General features: G+C 38.3%; 1 protein-coding gene across 4 annotated transcripts in view; it reads right to left on the reverse strand.

Annotated features, from left to right (window-relative positions):
• The window catches only part of ASTN1 (astrotactin 1), a 505,111-nt gene that overhangs the window by 290,943 nt on the left and 194,010 nt on the right, over positions 1-20,158 (reverse strand). The window lies entirely within an intron of this gene.

Below are 20,158 nucleotides of genomic sequence, written 5' to 3' on the forward strand. Positions count from 1 at the left end.
GGCAGGCAAGCAACTGATCTGATGGTGGTAGAAGAGAGATTATAAAAGAGATTGCATGACCCAGCAACTTCTGGGATATTGGCAAGTCAAGATATGTTAAACAAAGCCAATGAGGAAACAGAAAACCCAAATAAGTAGTAATTGTACCTCCTTTATTTTCTGAAGCCTCATTTCCTCACAGTTGTATCCTTGGGGAAAAGAGGAAGAGAAAATTGAACCTTCTAGCAGCCAACTCATTTCCCTCCTATATGCCATGTTGCTATCCCCAAGGATGCAGGTTGCTTGGCTGCTTTTGTTACAGGGGATAGCCAAGGATTAGACAAACCTTAGAAGCATACATATCAATAACAGGGTTTCCTCACTTACAAATACATATGAAGTTAAACTAAGGAGAAGAATGTCTTAGTGAATGTGGAGAACATGGAAGCTAAGGTTCTCAGCTTGCTTTACTTGGCAGGATTTCATAACACAAAGAAGTTTCCTGACTCTAGCTGAAGCTGTATTTTGAAAGGTCTAGAGATGAGATGAAGAACTTTAGCTTCTTAGATCCATTGACAGACAGTGGGGAAAGACAAGACACAAGGAAATGAGAAGGGCTTCACATATCCCATGACCCAATATATTCATGTGTGTATGTATAAATATATATATATATATATATATGCATGTTTATATTAGCGGTGTATATAATACTGTACACTGTCCTTAAAAATTGACACGTATATAACACAGTTTCACATATGGTACCTTACTTGACTCTTGCAATAACCTTGTTTGCTAGGTATTATAGGCATTTTCCCCAGAAACTGAGGACTAGAGGATAATTTAATTCCTATGATGGATCAAGTAGCAAATGTCACAGTCTTTGTCTCTCTGTCTCATTGTGGATTTCTCTCATCATCCCTTTCTGTCTTTGTCTGTCTGTCTGTCTCTGTGTATCTCTCTCCCCCTCCCTCTTTTCCTCTGTCTCTGTCACTGTCTCTCTCTTTGTTTTTGTCTTTGTCTCTCTCTCTCACTCTCTCCCTTCCTCCTTCCCTCTCTTCCTCTCTCTGTTTCTCTCTCTCAATATATATATGCACAAACACATCATCTATATTTGAATATTTTACATATATGCATATATAGTCATCATTATTTTTATTATGACCATCAGCCTAAGACCTTGCCCTGTAGGACCTGAAGACAAATAACAATTTTAACATGGTAACAGATGTAAAGTATAGTCCGTGGAGAAGTACATTTCAACATTGTTTCTCCATGTAACTCTCCAATCCAGGCCCATGGCTCCTTAGATACCATTTAGCAGTTCTTGAAATAGTTAGGAGTTTATCATCCCTCCCTAACACTGAGATTTCCCCCTCATCCATGATTCCTGTGTCATAAAGTTGCCTCAGAGAACAATAGGGAGGTAGGTCTGCACCCTGGCATCTGACCCCTATGGTGTGCAGCTGTCTCCTCATCCATCCTAGGGCCATGTATACAATGTGATGAGCCATAGCCCAGAATACAGGATTGAGAAGTTATTTGGAGAAGCAAATCACCAGGAACTTCCTGAAGAACAGAATAAACCCAGCGAGAGAGTAGATTCACGGCTTATTCTTGCCTTCCCACCTGGTTGTGGTTGGCCTGGAAGGTAAATGGAATATTCCCAGACTCCATGGTGAGGGAAGTCCCTTGGGTTAGTCTGACAAGTCAATTTACGTTTGGGGGTTTTCTTTTCCAATAAATCAGCATTTCCCTCTGTGTAAAGACTCCCCGGGAATAGGCACTTCAGAGAGACTGAGTCTAATGAGTTTCCTAGATGCCCTAGCATTGACTGCACAAACTCCATGTCTTAAGAATCAGGGAACTAAGCCCCTAAGATGTAAATGTTCATGCTTTCTCTGGTGCCTTCTAGCATCTGAGTCAGGTATCCACAAAAGAAGTAATGGAAAGAGGGGCAGATATATTCTGAGGCATCCCTATAAGGCAAAATGCGCCGATTAGACTCTAAAATATGCCCAGTAACTTTGGAGTCTTTAGATTCATTCGACAAAAATTCAATTTGATTAAACATTATTAAGTGTCTACTTAATAAATAGCCCAGGGTTAGGATCTGTGGATATGGAAATTAGATGAGATACAGGACTTGCACTTGATGAACTTATAATTACCAAATGAAATGTTGTTCTACATAATCACTAACATTTGTAGTATGATTTGGAGGTTCGTAAGGCACCCAAATATATTATCCCAGGTAATTTTTTAAAAATCCTTACTTTCTGTCTTAGTAATAACTCTAAGACAGAAGGAGGAGGACCAGACAAGAAAGAGTTAAATGATTTGCCAAAAGGCACACAACTAGGCATTTTCTGTGGCTAGATTTGAGCCCAGGTCCTCCTAATGCCAGGTCTGGCACTCTATGCTTCATTGTGCCCAGGCAAATTTCATTACCATCCTGCAGACTAGAAATGACAGGTATTATTATATGCATTTTACAAATGAAGAAACTGAAGCTCAAGGAGGTACAGCCATTTTCTTGTGGTGACAAACAAGTAACTGATCTGAATGTAAACCTTTCTAATTGGAAGTACAGTATTCTAACCAGTACACAACTTTCCCTGTTGTTGCAAAAAGTATAGGATAAACTAGAAAATATGTTCTGCTAACAGATTTTTGCATCTAAAATTCTGTTGAACCTTTCGCCAGACTAATGTACACACTAGCATCTGACACCATGCAAACACAGCTGTTTTCTGTAATGTGAATGCTACCAGCCATAGCTAGCTGTGCATAGGTGAATGTGAGTCAGAAATGCAAGAAGAATCAGTTAGTCAGTCAACAAACATTTTCTAAGCACCTGTTACATGTCAAGTGCTAAGTTAAGGGCTGGATTTCCAAAGAAAGGTTCAAAAACAGTCCATGATCAGCTCACAGTCAAATGAGGCAGATAATATGAAAACAACTGTGTACAAATAAGAGCCATACAAGACACACTGGAGATAATAAAAAAGGTCCTAGAATTAAGAGGGATCAGGACTTTTTTCCAAAAGAAGGTGTGACTTTAACATGGACTTAAAGGAAGCCAGGAAAACTGGAAGGTGGACATGAGAAGCAAGAGAGTTCTAGGCATGGAGGAAAACCACTGAAAAAGTCAACAGTTGGGAGATAGAGTATCTTGTTTGGGGAACAGCAAAAAGGTAAGTGTGACTAGGTCATAGAATATATTGGGAAGGGGAGTGTTAGGTGAAAGAAGACTGGCAGAGGAGGCAGCTAGATAGCTCAATGTATTTAGATCCAGATCTAGAGATGGAAGGTCCTAGGTTCAAAATCTGGCCTCAAACACTTCCTAGCTGTGTGACCTTGGGCAAGTCACTTAACCCTCATTGCCTAGTCTTTACTGCTCTTCTCCCTGGGAACCAATACACAGTATTGATTCTAAGATAGAAGGTAATGGTTAAAAAAAAAAAAGAAAAAGAAGACCGGCAAAGTAAGGGGTAAGGTACTTTCAAAGGGCCTTGAATAGCAAAAAGAGAGAACCTTATATTTGACTCTGGAGGTGACAGGGAGCCACTGGAGTTTATTGACTGGGGTGGGGGAGTTGACATGATCATATCTGTATTTCATAAATATTAGACAGCTAAATAGAGGACGGACTAGAACAGGGAGAGACTTGTATAGGGCACACCAACCATCAGACTCCTATAACAATCCAGACTTGAGGGGATAAGGATTTACATCAGGTAGTGGCAGTGTAAGAGTATTAAAAGAGTTGTTAAGGGGCCAAGGAAGTAGAGGCTTGTGGGATAGATGGTGTAAGTAAGACAAATGGCAAAGGGGATTCCTTTGGTGCTATCACTTGGATTCCATGGCCAATAAACTTTCCTCTGACTCTCATGTGCCATGATTCTATGACATTAACCCATATCCCAAATTTGCTCCAAATGGAGCCTGCACTTTCAGATTTCCACTGTTTTGATTGTCTCTGGTCCACGTGTTGCTCACTTTCTGTTAAATCTGATAATGAACCCTTAAAGCTACTCAGCTCATAATTCTGGTGCCCTACGGAGCTAAGATCTTATTGCTGCTGACATCTCAGCTCCAGGTCAATCCTGCCAGTCTCCTGACAACCAGAACCATGCATCATCTGCATTTCCATATCATACCTTTTACATGCATGGTTTTCCTTTAACGATACATTCATCTTAAGAGATAGTCCAATTAATGAAGTTCCGGAAGAACACGCTGGACTCATGTCACAGAATCGGCACTGGAAGGATCCTCAAAGTCTATGGAGTCTAATCCATAAGGGAACAAGAATCCTTTCTACATTCAAGCCACAAGCACTTATCTGGCCATTGTGAGGGTTGAGTTCATCACCAAAGTACTGATGCATCCAGTAGTGGACAAATAATGATATACAAATCATGGATAACCAAGGACAAGTCAAATCAAATCAAAAAGCAATTCTTCAACCCTTACCAAGTGCCAGGCATTATACTAAGCACTGAGAATACAAACAGAAGCAAAAGGAAAACTCTTGAAAAACTTCCATTCTAATGGGGAAAGATAATATAAAAGAAGCAGGCTGGGGGTGGGGGAAAGGTCAAAGACGAATGTTCCCAGCATGGTGGCATTGTGGAGAAAGTCCAGGAGAAACTGGAATACAGCAGGAACCAAATGAAAATGTGGCTGGCCTGAAACTTTTCCTCAAAATGGAGGCTCAAATATTTTACATGATTGCACATATAAAATCTATATAAGATTTCTTACCATCTTAGTGAGAGGGGAGAGAAGGATGAGAAGGAGACAGAGAATTTGAAACTCAAAATTGTTTTTAAAATGAGTATTAAATCAATAATATGGAAATAGGTCTTGATCAATGGCACATGTAAAACCCAATGGAATTGTATATTGGCTATGGGATGTGGTGGGGAAGGAGGGGAGGGAAAGAACATGAATCTTATAACTAACTATGGAAAAAATAGTCTAAATTAATTAATTAATTATTTTTTCATTAAAAATAAAATAAAATGAGCATTAAGAAATTATTTTACATGGAATTGGGGAAAATAAACTATTGTTATTGAAAAAGAAAAACATATTCTTCACTTTATTTCTTCTATGAATTTTTCTCCAATATAAGCAATACACATCCTATTTCACATCATAATGAACAGGGAAACAAGTTATATGATGATATGTGTATAACCTATATAGTATTACCTATCTTCTTGGGGAGAGAAGGGAGAAAAAAAAAAGAAGAGACTGATTTTTGAACATAAGTAATATGAGAATTTGTTTCTCTTGGATAAGCATGTTTATTATGATTTATTATGTTTTTGTAAGAAATCATATGTATTATGTTATTATGTTTCATATCATACTATCTGATATATGTAATAAAAATAAATGGTAACCAAAATAAAAAGACAAAAAATGCAGGTTGAAGAGGAAACAGTTAATCAAAGAGGGAGGCCTCAGGTGCAAAGGTAGTTCTAATGTGAAAAGTCCAGGGTAGAGTGAACTTCCATGGCAAAGAACTTTGGGGAATATTATTGCAAAAGTCAAGAAGAGACAGTAGCCTGGAGAGAAAAATCATGTAAACATTTAGTATACCACAAAACTATCTAAGACCATTAACTCCGGAAGTATTACCTATCTACATTGTTAGATGGTGTTTCTATTCTAGGAGATAGCCAAACAGTAAAATAATATATATTTAGAAATATAGAGACTTCCGGGTAAACATGGCTGCAATCTAGATGCCACACGCTTCCTCTCCCCAGCACCGAACAAAATAGACTACATCAAAGGAGCATAAAAATCACCTTTGGAGGAACAGAAGGACTCCCCAGTACCCCAAAGAGGCAAAGGTACATGGGGTTTGAACATTTCCATACAATAATAAGAAGGAGGAAAATCTTGCACAGAAACGTGAACTGAGCCGCCCTTCCCACACACACACACCTCCCCCACCAAACCAGAGTGAGCTACTGGAGCACTCACTGGGACAGCGAGTGAGTGGGGAATGTCTCTGTCTGGGAGGGCAATCCAGGGTCCTTGGGATCTGGGGGCCGCCAGGAAACAACATCTCAGGGCAGTTTCACGGGAGAATCCTGCACTGATCACGGGGGCCACGGAGCTGTAATCGGGGTGGTTGCACAGAGTATCTGGGGGGACCTAAACACCAGGGGTGGACCACGCTGATTATCTTGGCAGAGCTGAACACCTGGGCAGTTTGGCTGTGATCAGGGCCCCAGTGCTCTAAGAAACCTTGGAGACTGGGAAGAACTAGTCTGAGGCAACCGAAATTCACAGAAAACCCGCCCACAGCACCCAGACCCCAGACCAAAAAAGAAAGTGGAATAAAACCACCAAAGGGATGGCTCACATGGCCCAAAATCAAGTCTCCAGGAAGAAAGGGAAAAAGGTGACTATTGAAAACTTTTATGGTGGGAGTACCCAAGGAAAAGAAGAAAATGAGGATGAATTCCCAAAGAAATCAGAACATGCCTCCCAAAAAGGAAACTATCAACAAGGTCTGAAAGATCTCAAACTGGAGCTTACCCAAAAGATGGAAACCTTCTGGAAAGAAAAATGGGAGAAAGAGATTAGCATTCTGATAGATAAGAATGCACAATTGGAGAAAGAGCGGGAAGCATCCAATAGAAGGGCAGACAAAGCTGAAAAGCAAAACCAGTCCCTAATGACCAGAATTAAGCAAATCAAAGAAAGTGAGATTATAAAACAGCAAGAATCAATAAAGCAAAGCCAAAAAAATTAATGAATTAGAAGAAAACATAAAATATCTCACTGAAAAGGTCACAGACTTGGAAAACAGAAGAAGAAGAGAAAAACTCCAAATTATAGGTCTCCCTGAAAAACCAGAGATAAACAAAAACCTCAATGCTATTCTACAGGAGATTATAGAAGAAAATTGCCCACATGTTCTGGAGCAAGGGGGCAAAATAGAAATAGAAAGGGTTCATAGAACACCCTCTATACTAAATCCCCAAAAGACAACCCCCAGGAATGTAATTGCCAAATTCAAGAGCTTCCAAAAAAAGGAGAAAATCCTACAAGAAGACAAGAAGAGGAGCTTCAGATATAGGGGGGCTCCCATAAGGATCACACATGACTTAGCTGCTAACACACTAAGAGACCGCAAATCATGGAACATGATATTTAGAAAGACAAGAGAGCTGGGTCTCCAACCAAGCATCAACTACCCAGCTAAACTGACTATATACTTCCAGGAGAAAGTATGGGCATTCAACAAAATAGAAGACTTCCAAGCATTTGCTAAGAAAAGATCAGAACTTAGTGGAAAATTTGACATCCAAGCACAGAAAGCAAGAGAAACATGAAAAGGTAAATATAAAAGAAAGGGAAAAGGAGATAAATCTTACCTTTTTCTTTAAGTCAAACTCTCTTCTATAAGGACTACATTTACATCAAATTATATATATTAATATGTGGGGGAAATGTTTTGTGTACCTCTCAAAAATTGTATGCATCATAAGAGTAGTTAGAAGAAACATGTATAGGGAAAGATTGGGGTATTAAGAAGATTTGGGGAAAGTGGGGGCAAAGAAAGAAAAAGGGAGGGGGGAATCGTCTATAACACTAAGATTTACTTCAAGAAATGGGGGGGACTTAATAGAATAATCTTTCCCATATAAAGATACACATGGGAAGGGGAGGGGAAGAACTCTCATATGAGAAGGAGAGGAAGAGAGTGTGGAGTGCAATTACTTAAACTTTACTCTCAGTGAAGTCAAATCTGAGAGGGAAGAACATATAGATCCAGCGGGATCCTGAATTCTATCTCATCCAACAGGGCAAGAAAGAAAGGAAAATTAAGGAGGGGCAGGGGAGAGGGAGTATAAAAAGGGATGGATGGAAATGGGGGAGGGGAAGGGAGCATAAAAAGGGAGGGGCTAGAAAGGGAAGCATCTCAAGGGAGGGGACTAGGGGGACTGACCTAAAGTAAATCACTGGTTCAAAAGGAGATAGCTAAAGAAGAAAGGTCAGAACTAGGGGAAGATATCAAAATGCCAGCTAATCCACAAGTGACAATCATAACTTTGAATGTGAATGGGATGAACTCACCCATAAAATGAAGACCAATAGCAGATTGGATTAGAACCCAAAACCCTACCATATATTGTCTTCAAGAAACACATATGAGGTGGGTCGATACTCACAAGGTTTAAATTAAAGGTTGGAGTAAGACCTTTGGGGCCTCAACTGATAGAAAGAAGGAAGGAATTGCAATCATGATATCTGACAAAGCCAAAGGAAAAATAGACCTGATCAAAAGGGATAGGGAAGGTAAATATATTCTGTTAAAAGGGAGTATAGACAATGAGGAAATGTCACTAATCAACATGTATGCACCAAATAGTATAGCATCCAAATTTTTAATGGAGAAACTAGGAGAATTGAAGGAGGAAATAGACAGTAAAACCATATTAGTGGGAGACTTGAACCAACCATTATCAAATTTAGATAAATCAAACCAAAAAATAAAAAAGAAAGAGGTAAAAGAGGTAAATGAAATCTTAGAAAAATTAGAGTTAATAGACATATGGAGAAAAACAAATAGGGACAAAAAGGAATACACTTTCTTTTCAGCACCACATGGCACATTCACAAAAATAGATCATACACTAGGTCACAGAAACATGGCATTCAAATGCAGAAAAGCAGAAATAATAAATGCAGCCTTTTCAGATCACAAAGCAATAAAAATATTGATCGGTAAGGGTACATGGAGACCCAAATCAAAAATTAATTGGAAATTAAATAATATGATACTCCAAAATCAGTTAGTTAGAGAAGAAATAATAGAAACAATTAATAATTTCATTGAGGAAAATGACAATGGCAAGACATCCTTTCAAACCTTATGGGATGCAGCCAAGGCAGTACTTAGAGGAAAATTCATATCCCTGAGAGCATATATTAACAAATTAGGGAGGACAGAGATCAAGGAATTGGAAATGCAAATCAAAAAACTTGAGAACGAACAAATTAACCCCCCCCCAGAAGAAAACCAAACTAGAGATCTTAAAATTAATGGAGAAATTAATAAAAATCAAAAATGATAGAACTATTGAGCTAATAAACAAGACTAGAAGCTGGTACTTTGAAAAAACAGAAAAAATAGACAAAGTACTGGTCAATATAATTTAAAAAAGGAAAGAAGAAAGGCAAATTAACAGCATCAAGGATGAAAAGAGGGATCTCACCTACAATGAAAAGGAAATTAAGGCAATCATTAAAAACTACTTTGCCCAATTATATGGCAATAAGTATACCAACCCAGGTGATATGGATGAATATTTTCAAAAATATAAATTGCCTAGACTAACAGAAGAAGAAATAGATTTCTTAAATAATCCCATATCAGAAAAAGAAATCCGACAGGTCATCAAAGAACTTCCTAAGAAAAAATCCTCACGACCTGATGGATTCACCAGTGAATTCTATCAAACATTCAAAGAACAGCTAACTCCAATACTATACAAACTACTTGAAATAATAAGCAAAGAGGGAGTTCTGCCAAATTACTTTTATGACACAAACATGGTACTAATTCCAAAGTCAGGCAAGCCAAAAACAGAGAAAGAAAATTATAGACCAATCTCCCTAATGAATATAGATGCAAAAATCTTAAATAGGATACTAGCAAAAAGACTCCAGCAAGTGATCAGAAGAATCATTCACCATGATCAAGTAGGATTCATACCAGGGATTCAGGGCTGGTTCAATATTAGGAAAACCATCCACATAATTGACCACATCAACAAGAAACCAACAAAAATCACATGATTATTTCAATAGATGCAGAAAAAGCCTTTGATAAAATACAACACCCATTCCTATTAAAAACACTGGAAAGCATAGGAATAGAAGGGCCATTCCTAAAAATAATAAACAGTATATATCTAAAACCATCAACTAATATCATCTGCAATGGGGATAAACTAAATCCATTCCCATTAAGATCAGGAGTGAAACAAGGATGCCCATTATCACCTCTATTATTTGACATTGTATTAGAAACACTAGCAGTAGCAATTAGAGAAGGAAAAGAAATTGAAGGCATTAAAATAGGCAAGGAGGAGACCAAATTATCGCTCTTTGCAGATGACATGATGGTCTACTTAAAGAATCCTAGAGGTTCAACCAAAAAGCTAATCAAAATAATCAACAACTTTAGCAAAGTTGCAGGATACAAAATAAACCCACATAAATCATTAGCATTTCTATATAATTCCAACACAGCTCAGCAGCAGGACCTAGAAAGAGAAATCCCATTCAAAATCACCTTAGACAAAATAAAATACTTAGGAATCTATCTCCCGAGACAAACATAGGAACTATATGAACACAACTACAAAACACTCTCCACACAACTAAAACTAGACTTGAACAATTGGAAAAACATTAACTGCTCATGGGTAGGACGAGCCAATATAATAAAAATGACCTTCCTACCCAGACTCATCTATCTATATAGTGCCATACTCATGGAACTTCCAAAAAATTTTTTTACTGATTTAGAAAAAACCATAACAAAGTTCATTTGGAAGAACAAAAGATCTCGGATAGCCAGGAAAATAATGAAAAAAAATACAAAGGAAGGGAGCCTTGCAGTCCCAGATCTCAGACTATGTTATAAAGCAGTGGTCACCAAAACAATCTGGTCCTGGCTAAGAGATAGAGAGGAAGATCAGTGGAAAAGACTCCGGATTAGTGACCTCAGCAAGACAGTATATGACAAACCCAAAGATCCCAGCTTTTGGGACAAAAATCCACTATTTCATAAAAACTGCTGGGAAAATTGGAGGACAGTGTGGGAAAGATTAGGTTTAGATCAACACCTCACACCCTACACCAAGATAAATTCAAAATGGGTGAATGACTTGAACATTAAGAAGGAAACTATAAGAAAATTAGACGAACACAGAATAGTACACATGTCAGACCTTTGGGAAGGGATAGACTTCAAAACCAAGCAAGACTTAGAAAGAGTTACAAAATTCAAAATAAATAATCTGGAATACATCAAATTAAAAAGTTTTTGTACAAACAAAACCAATGTAACTAAAATCAGAAGGGAAGCAACAAATTGGGAAACAATCTTCATAAAAACCTCTGAAAAATTACTCAAATATACAAAGAACTAAATCAATTGTACAAAAAATCAAGCTGTTCTCCAATTGATAAATGGGCAAGGGACATGAACAGGCAGTTCTGAGCCAAAGAAATCAAAACTATTAATAAGCACATCAAAAAGTGCTCTACATCTCTTATAATCAGAGAGATGCAAATCAAAACAACTCTGAGGTATCACCTCACACCTAGCAGATAGGCTAACATGACAGCTATGGAAAGTAATGAATGCTGGAGGGGTTGCGGCAAAGTTGGGACACTAATTCATTGCTGGTGGAGTTGTGAATTGATCCAACCATTCTGGAGGGCAATTTGGAACTATGTCCAAAGGGCGATAAAAGACTGTCTCTGCCCTTTGATCCAGCCATAGCACTGCTGGGTTTGTACCCCAAAGAGATAATAAGGAAAAAGACATGTACAAGAATATTCATAGCTGCACTCTTTGTGGTGGCCAAAAATTGGAAAACGAGGGGATGCCCTTCAATTGGGGAATGGCTGAACAAATTGTGGTATATGTTGGTGATGCAATACTATTGTGCTAAAAGGAATAATAAAGTAGAGGAATTCCATGGAGACTGGAACAACCTCCAGGAAGTGATGCAGAGCGAAAGGAGCAGAACCAGGAAATCATTATACACAGAGACTGATACACTGTGGTACAATTGAAGGTAGTGGACTTCTCCATTTTTGTCAATGCAATGTCCCTGAACAATCTGCAGGGATCTAAAAAATACTATCCACATGCAGAGGACAAACTGTGGGAGTAAAAACAATGAGGAAAAGCAACTGCCTGACTACAGGGGTGGAGGTGATAGGACTGAGGAGAGACTCTAAATGAACACTCTAATGCAAATACCAACAACAGGGAAATGGGTTAGAAACAGGAACACATGTGATAACCAGTGGAATAGTGCATCGGCTATGGGAGAGGGAAGGGTGGTGGGAGGGGGGAGGGGAGGAAAAGAAAATGATCTTTGTTTCCAGTGAATAATGTTTGGAAATGACCAAATAAAATAATGTTTAAAAAAAAAAGAAGTATAAGAAAAACAAATACAATGATCTCAACAATAAAAAAAGGACCAGAGTCAGGAAAAATGTTCAAAATCTGTGAAAAGGAAGTGAGAAATGGAACAGCATTAGGATCCTCTGTTATAGACAAAAGTTTATTAATGGCAGGGGCTTTCTTTTTGTCTTTGCGACTCCAGCATTGTCCTAAAGTGGATAGAGAGCTGGCTTGGACCCGAGAGCACTTGGGCTTAATTTCTATCTCTGATATATATTAGTTGTGATATATCCTGATATATTCTGTGTTACCCTGGATAAGTCATTTATCCTCTATAGTCTGAGCAAATCTTTCTAATGCTCTAATTTGCAGAAAAGGTGCAAACACATTGATAGAAGGAGTTTTCTTCATCCAAAATTTCCTTATACCAATGAAATTACAAACCCAATCCCAATCTCTAATCTCTGATACCTATTCCAGTGCCTTGCACAGAACAGTTATTCGATGAATGGTTATTGTCTTGAATCTTGGTAATGTAAATTCCCAGCACAACCAGCCTCTCCTTACCTGGCCAACTCATGGCTGTCATAGAGAATTGGATGAAAATGTAGAGAAGTCTTGTAAAAAGAGAGCTGACAAGGGCCATCTCTTCCTTAGTGAGAAAGACTGTGCACCTGTCAAGCAGGTTTGCTTGGGCTTAAATGGTTTTCACAGGTGAGGAAGAAGCTGAAAAGTCAGACAAGGAGAGGCTGACTAAGAACTTTTTGGAAATGCATGAATGGCTAATCACAAAACAGAAGGGAGCTGTGTATAGAATCAGCAAGAGCTATGAGTTGGCCGCGAACATTTATGTCCACTTGAAAATGGCATTGGTAATTTGATAAGGGCAAGATTCCAGGCTGAGCAGGAGCCTACCATACCAGCAAGTCACACTTCATTCTTGGTAAGTCACTGGTGATCAGCCAAAGCAAACCATATTCCCTGAGTAATATATGCCCCAGCAGGTCAGGTAGTTCACCCCCCTTCCAGCAACGATATGTTCCTTTTACATTTTCTTTCAGGTTATGCCATGAATTTTTCTGTAAGGTGCTATTTCTTAGGGCACACCTTCAGTGTCATATAATGGTCTGCTGTGTGTGTCAGACCTAGAGTAAACTGGAGCTTCTGTCCCAGCAGGAAAGAACACCCCATAGATTTGTTCATAATTTTCCTATTTGTATTTATAACTATTTCTTGATTTGCCTTAAGCTTCTCGGTCATTATTAAAACCATTAGTTGTTGGGTGGATTTTTGAGCGAAGGTGGGGTTTCATCAGTGAAGAGAGAAACTTTCTTTTCCAAAGCAGAGAGCAACTTTCTTGGACTTCTGATCTCTTGCTCTCTGCTCCTTTCAACCCCCTAACTACAGATTTTCCAGACCTTAAGCTCTGATAACATTTCATATCCAGGACTACAGAAGAGATCAAGGCAGAGAAACTACTTGACACTTTCTCTTAAAAAGAAATATTTGTGGCTATTGCACAGTCATGGTCTGATGGAATTGCCTGAGCCCCTGAGAGGTTCAATGACTGGACCTGAGTCTACACATCCAGAAGGTGGTAGAGACAGGAAGGGACTTCAGGCTTTCCTAACCTTTTGACCAACTCTAAGTCTATATACCAGGCTACCTTTCAAAGTCATCTGGAGATTTCAACAAATGCCCTCTATTAAATTATCAGCTCTATAAAAGCAATGGTGAGTCTAATTTACATGTGTATCTACCCATAATACCAAGCAAAGTACATAGCAAAAACCAGAACTTAATATTTGATGAATAAGTGAATGAAAATGCATTTATTATATACTTACTGTGTGTAAAACACTATGCTAAGGCCAGGGATATGCATTTTTAAAAAGTAAGATAGTGGGGCCAGCTAGGTGGTATAAATTTTAAAAATTAATATTCAATACTCAAAATATTATATTTAAAATATTTATTTATATTTAACTTGAAACAAAAGGAAAGTAAAAGGCAAGAGAAACAAATAGAACTCACCAACCTCCCACATGGAAAAGACAGTGAGAAGGAGAAGCCACCTCCACCATATACTAACAACATAAGACTCAGTTACAGGAAAGGGAAAAGGGAATTTGGGGAAGAGGAAAGAATGCTGGTAGAGGAAGTCCAAAGGATACAAAATTTACAATTAGGCAGTGGCTCAGTGAATTGAAAGCCAATCCTAGAATCAGAAGGTCCCAGGTTCAAATGTAGCCTCAGACAATATATGACTCTGGACAAGTCACTTAATTCCAAATCACCTAGCCCTTATTGCTCTTTTGCATTCAAACTAATATACAATATTGATTCTAAGACAGAAGGAAAAGGTTTTTTAAAATAAAATATGAAAAGTGAGATAGTTCTCACTGTCAAGGAGCTCACATTCTAATGGAGGACATAAGACATGAGAAAGTTTCGGTACAAGTCAGAGGGAAGGTCTTATGGTCCTTTGGGTACAGCTGCAAAGCAGATAATCATGCTTTTTCTTTAATGCTTTTTCCACTGATAAAATAATAGATGTTGCTTATATTAAAGCAGCAGTGCCAAAGACTTTGATGGCAAGAGATTTCTTTTCTGGCTCTTTAGAAGCTATGGCTGTAGCACCTGCACAAAGATTGTATCTCCACAGGGAGTTACTTGTTAAGGTGATAGTTTCAGAAATTCAACTGGAAGCTTTGATATTCCCAAGGTTCTTGAGTTCAAGGTCTGGCGCTGTCTCCATCCGGTTCTGAGGGGAGATGGTCACCAAGATGGTAGTGGTTTGATTTGCCTGGTACATTCTGTCTACTGTCACTCCCTCAGAGTGTCTCGTTGTTTCAGCTAGTCTGACTTGTGTGCCCTCTGTGTAGCAATTAATTAGCAGTTGGTAGAGATAACTAATCCTTTCTCCACAAGAGTATCTTCCCTATGAAGGTTGAACTCAAGGCAAGACTGGTAGCCTGGGTGAGAGTAGGAAGGGTTCAAGTACTTAATATTCTGTTGGTAGCAGTTGGTCAGTAGTTGCCTATGAAGGGCTCCTTCTCCATAATAATTTCTTCTTTCCATTATGGCTCTGGAGCCAAGGCTAAAAGCAAGTCTTATGGTCTGGGGGATACTGCTTGGGTTCAGGGTCTTGGGCTCTCTTCATTGGAGTCTGAGAGAAGATGTGGTCAAGATTTTTGTAGTGCTTCAATTGGTTTAACACATGCTACCTACCTTCTGTCTCTCCCTTAGGGTGCTTTGTTGCTTCAGCTAGATTGGCTTGTCTGCCCTGTGGGTGGCAGTTGTTTGGCAGAATGAATGAGACTATGCTTGAATTTCCAAGTAGATAGGAATTTTACTTTTCTAACAGTTCTAAAAAGCTCATTCACTGTCAATTTTTTATATAGTGACAATAATAAACAAGAGAGAACCTCTTAATTTTTAAAAATACCTTTCTCAGTTAAAAAAAACAATCTTAATTTGTAAAACTGTATTGATTGTTCTTTCCTGTGGCTAGATATTAATCTCAGCTAAGTAGTAAACTATAAAATGAGGGCATTCAATTATCTGCTTTCTAGGGTGTAGTTTAGCATTAACATTCTATGATTATCCTTTTATGTAGTCATATGTATAGAGCTATATATCTGAGGCTGATCTAAAAATAGGAAATGTCCATAAACTCAGGTATCATCTCCTACATGAAGCCTTGCTTTTGATTGATATCTTTGTTTATACGTTAGCTACATTTCCCAACACATTCTTCTCCCCTTTCCCTTCTAGAGAACAATTACTTGTAATATAAAAATAAAACGAGAGGAAAGAAACAATTCAGCAAAACTAACCAAAATATCTCCCAAATTACCTTGACTCCACATCCATTGTTCTTCCTACTGTACGATTCTGCGTTTTATGTTCTATCTCCTCTGTTGGATAAAAACCTTCATTCATCTATCAATCAATCAACGGACCAAGTAGCATTTAAACATTTACTGAACACAAGGTACTATGCTAAACACTGGAGATGCAATGACAAAAGCAAAACAATCCTTTCATAGTTGTCTTTGTATATTCAGTGCCTAGCACAATGCCTGCCATATGATGGGCACTTCATAAATGCTTGCTGGATTCCTTTGAATCTGGCCCAGGACAGGGATAATTGAATTAAGTGGAGAGTGGTCTTAGGAAGATACTAAAATGAGTAAATTTTGCCAGAATTATTCCAACACTTGAGAGTCCAAAGGGCCCCAGAATAGTGCTGGGGGCTCAGTTCATTCTCCAATGGGTCTTAAGGTCCAGCTTGGCTCACGACTCATAAAGCAATCTCAGACCTGCTATAGAGGAGCTTTGGAGAAGAATTAAAGGTTGGAAATAAAATACATGACTACTCAGTGGTTCAGAATAAGAATAAGCCATTCAACTTATCTATGTTTCCCCAAATTTCCATATAGATAATGTTGAAATTTTCCAGTGATAAGACACTTTTTAGAAAAAATAAACTTCCTTTCCGTGAAAAGGAATCCTTATGATAGCATAATTTTATCTCACACAAAAGTAAACAAGGAGGGCATTTCTTTGAGGGAAGTATGGTGTTGAACATAGAAACATAAATAATAGGGCTCTTGTTACCAACACTTGTATATCCTAAACTTCAATAACAGAGAACTCCCATAATGATACCCTGAGCATTTGACGTAGGTGCTACTCTATCCTAATTGTATAATGTGTATCTCTTGTTGACCTGCTATCCCTAGTTGCCTCACTTTTTCCTTAAGTAAATTTCCTCAAGGACTTATGTTAGGAGTTGCTATGATCCTGAGTAGTTGTCTGGCTCCCTAAGGCAGTAAGTCCCCAAACTGTAGGCTCTGAGAAACAAATTACATAGGATGTGATTGCAGGTGGCTTGTGAGCTGCCTGCCTCAGGAGTTCAGCAACATCAGTGCTCCATCCTGCTTGACTTACCCTACAGAGCTAAGAGAGTTTCTGGTCAAGGTCTGCTTCTTGGTGACCCATCTTCATTTAGAACCTTGTCATTTCTGGTCAACCTCACCACTCACTATAATTCTTGTGCCATTGAAGTGTTTCATCCAGAGGATAGTCAAGAAAGCATTGAACTGTACCAGGGCTATGAATTGGGAATTGTACTCATTCTCAAAGCTTCAGGAACTCCCACCTTGTGTAGGGTTTCCTTCCATGTCACAGAGAGAACAATGATATTGTTATCCAGATTGCTGAAAAAAATATCTATGTTGATTCCAGATCACTGAATTTGGAAGTTTTGTACATATAACTAAAACTCCATCAAAAATGATGGTAGTTATAGCTGCTTCTAAGGAGAAAACCACTTAGGGCAGGTATTCTAACCTGGGGTTCATGAATTTAAAATTTTATTTGATAACTATTTCAACATATTTGTTTTCTTTTGTAATCTTTAAGGTGTTATTTTAGACATTTAAAAGCATTATTTTGAGAAGGGTCACAGGCTTTATTAAATGGTCCAAGGAGCCCATGATACAACACACATACATGCACTTAACATAACATAACAACATAATATAACATAACATAAACATAACAACTTTCTACTTTGGAAGAAAGCCTTTAAAAAATCCAAAACATTACCTTCTCTTTTGGCATCCAATACTATGTTTAGTTTCCAAGGCAAAAGAGCAGTAAGGGCTAGGCAATGGGGGTTTAGTGATTTGCTCAGGATCAGACAACTAGGAAGGGTGTGAGACCATCTTTGAACCCAGGACCTCCCATCTCTAGGGCTGGCTTTCAATCTACTGAGCCAACTACCTGTCCCAGGAAGGCCTTTTTAAAATTAAAATTGAATATCTCCTTTTATCCAGATCAAATTATCCCAACCCCTTTAATATACCCTTCTATAATCTACCTACATACCTTTGATAATGTTAATGTTTTCTGATTTCTTGTAAGTTTCCTCACCTTCTCAGAACTAGATATAATACATACTAAAATCCTTACCAGTTTGTACTGTAAAGAACTGATTATGTGAAAGTCTAAGATTAAGCTTTTATTCTTCTGCAGCTTTTCCCATCTAAACTAATTTATCCTAAGTAGAAGTCATCTAAAATTAACTTACCTTATAAGAAAATTAAAAAAAAAACTGGAAAGAGTGAATGTCCATCAGTTGAAAAATGGCTAAAAGGATTGTGGAATATGAATGTGAAGGAAGACTCTTGTACAACAAGAAACAATGATATAAGGGAATAAGAGAAGACTTGTGAACTTGTGAACATGATGAAGTAAACAGAAAAAGGAGGGCAGTATACATAAGGACTATTATTATATAATGAAAGCAGTACTAAAAAGCAACAATACTCAGACTAATTGCAATGACAATCTTAATTTGAGAGAAGATATGGAGGAACACTTTTTTTTTTCTTTGTAAAGGAGTAAGTGACCACAGGAATGGGATGCATGGTGTCTCAGGGAATTTACCATCTACTGATTACAATATAAAAAATGCATGATAAAAAAAACATTAGATATGGAAAAGAAAGTGCCATGAGAAGTCTAAAGGGAACAAGATTATTATTCTGAGCCCACAGCTCAGTATTCTCTGGCTTGAAAGTCTGATCCACAGAAAGCACATAGTGTGATATGCCCCTGGAGGTGTCATGGAAACACAGCTTCTTAGATTTGGAAGGAATTTCAGAGGCCTTCTAGTTCCACCTAATTCTGAATAAGAATCTTTAACAATCTATCAGCCAGTGGTCAGCTAGCTTCATCACAAAGGTCATCATTGAGGAAGAGAGTGGGGACTACCTCCTAGATAGTCCTAATGCAGATTTTTTAAAATCTCTTCATTAATCCTAAATTTGCCATTTTGTAACTCCCATGCCCTGCTACTGGTTCTGATCTCTGGGGTTAGACAGAAAAAAAATCAAATCCCATTTCCAACATGAATGCCCATCAGATTCTTAAAGATAACAAAAAGATATATGTTCATTTGGGTTTGTTTAGCATTATACAGGACTCTCTCTGCCCCTACAAAGGTGGATATAGGGTTATCTTATACAGGTGGCTTAGTGGGTGATTAACCAAAAAGAAAGAAAAAAATAAAACCAACTAAAAATCAAAGAGTTCCAGGCCTTGCATGACTGGGTCAGGAAAAGAATGCAGAGGAAGAAGGGAGATGCTTTGAATTTTAAGTTTGTTTCATGCAAAGAATCAGTCCTTTGCTGCTTCAATTTATGGTAGCAGCATTTTTGCCATGCCTCACCCCTTTCCCCCTCCTCCAAACCCTCCCTAATTTCCCCACTACCAGCTTAAGGCAACACAGCTGCAGGCCTGGGCACTGACTACACAGAAAGCACAGTGATTGAGATTATCTAGCCCAGCATTCCACGCACATGGACACTTATAAATAGTTGATGATCATGACGATACCCCAAGGACCTTGCACTTCAGAGCTACTCTGTCCTGCTTTGGAAGTAACTGCTCTTTGGAAGTGAAATAAAGTAAAACTTCAAGGAATATGGCACGCAGTGCTGTGGAATGCTGAGCAGCCCAAGCAGCTCAGACAGATTGACTCAACATGCAGCAGCCAGAGAGAAGAGCATGGGCTCTTCTCAACCAAAGGCATTTTGCTGCTGATAAGGAAAGGAGTTTAGGAGCAAGGCAAGAAGTCTATGTCTCACTGCACCTTGGACAAAATCTCTCCAAGTGTAACTTCCTCAGATTAGCCATACTAACTTCTTAACTCAACATTCCCCAATCTGCCACCTGGAGCATCCCATTGAAGCCTAAACATGGATCTCTTCATTGTGTTATCTAAAGCAAGAACCATGTTTGGAGCTTATCTGCAGTTTTTAATACCAGAGGAAAGCAAGTTCAGTTCTTGCTTTTATTATTATCATCAAGTAACAAAAGTGGGTTAATGAGAAGGTGTATATATATATATATATATATATATATATATATATATATATATATATATATATTTGGTTCAGGGTGTCAGGATTAGAG

Source organism: Monodelphis domestica, chromosome 2 (assembly GCF_027887165.1).
Source record: "Monodelphis domestica isolate mMonDom1 chromosome 2, mMonDom1.pri, whole genome shotgun sequence".
In the NCBI taxonomy this organism is placed as follows: Eukaryota; Metazoa; Chordata; class Mammalia; order Didelphimorphia; family Didelphidae; genus Monodelphis; species Monodelphis domestica.